The following is a 1,656-nucleotide window of genomic DNA, read 5'->3' as shown; positions in this document are numbered from 1 at the left end:
TGTATTCGGCCCGGCCGGATTTGCTTTTAGTATATCCGGCATGACGGTCGTCGCCACGCGTTGGGGCGCGCCCCCGTGATCCGTAGATCGATCTTGTACGTCCTGCTTTGTTTTCCAATACGTCTCGCAGGTCCTGCGTGTTGCCCCGGGCCTTGGTGTTTTTGTTTGACTAGCGATGGGGTGCGGGCTGGACTTTGGGCTGATATGCCGCTTTGTCTCGGCCACAAGGTGGCCGGTCAGCCGCATCATACACTGGTAGTGTAGATTTTAATGCTTCCTCCTCGAGTTAGGGTAGCAACCTGCGCTTTGGGTAACTTTTGGTTGGGCGCTCGAGTTCGTATTCGTCGGCTGCCAGGACCTCAGTCCATCTATCCGCTAGCAGATCTTGGTCAGCTTGAAGCTGTTGTTGCTTTTTCTTCGGGCTTTTTGCTGTGGCTATAAGCCAGCGCTTGAAGCGCTCCTGCTCGACGGGATCCTCAGGCACGATAAATTCTTCGTCGCCGAGGCTCACCTCGTCTTCAGAGAGGGGCATGTAATTGTCATCCTCTGATTCTCCGTCTGCTGCATGTTCCTTAGGGCTAGCTTGCCCATCCTCCCGCTCGAAGCCTGGCTGGAGGGGATTGTCTTCGTCTTCGACACTATCCGCAGCGTTATTGTCTCTTGTGCCGGTATCGCTGCTTTTGCTATGGCGGGGCTTAGAGCGGCACCGATGACGCCGGTGCTTAGATTGCTTCTCGAGGGGATTATCCTCCGTTGCCTTATTGCCATCGCTTTCTTTGGGGGTGTCCATCATGTATATATCATATGATGAGGTGGCAGTCCAGCGCCCTGTGGGCGGTGGTTCCTGTTCTTCTCTTGCATCGTCGTCCATACCGTCGATGTCTTCGGAGTCGAAATCGAGCATGTCGGTCAAGTCATCGACAGTGGCTATTAAGTGGGTGGTGGGTGGGGAATGAACTTCTTCATCGTCCGCTTCCCACTCAAGCTGGACATAGTTCGGCCAAGGGTCTCCTGACAAGGAGAGAGACCTTAATGAATTTAGCACGTCGCCCAAGGGCGAGTGCTGAAAGATATCCGCAGAGAAAAACTCCATGATCGGTGCCCAATCAAATTCGATAGGCACGGACGCAGGCGGTTCGGATCCCGTGGCCGGGGACGAATCCAAGGGTCCGGCAACACGGGTCTCATAGGAGGTGAAGTCAGTATTCGGCTCTATCGCCGCTGAGTGTGCAGCCTCCGTGGCGGGGTCTAACCATGTTGGAAATATGCCCTAGAGGAAATAATAAAATGGTTATTATTGTATTTCCTTGTTCATGATAATTGTCTGTTGTTCATGCTATAATTGTATTAATTGGAAACCGTAATACATGTGTGAATACATAGACCACAACATGTCGCTAGTAAGCCTCTAGTTGACTAGCTCGTTGATCAATAGATGGTTATGGTTTCCTGACCATGGACATTGGATGCCATTGATAACGGGATCACATCATTAGGAGAATGATGTGATGGACAAGACCCAATCCTAAGCATAGCACAAGATCGTGTAGTTCGTTTGCTAGAGCTTTTCTAATGTCAAGTATCATTTCCTTAGACCATGAGATTGTGCAACTCCCGGATACCGTAGGAATGCTTTGGGTGTACCAAACGTCACAA

The sequence above is a fragment of the Aegilops tauschii genome, chromosome 2 (assembly GCF_002575655.3).
Source record: "Aegilops tauschii subsp. strangulata cultivar AL8/78 chromosome 2, Aet v6.0, whole genome shotgun sequence".
NCBI lineage: Eukaryota > Viridiplantae > Streptophyta > Magnoliopsida > Poales > Poaceae > Aegilops > Aegilops tauschii.
The sequence above is the reverse complement of the archived record's forward strand: the minus strand, read 5'-3'. Positions refer to the sequence as shown.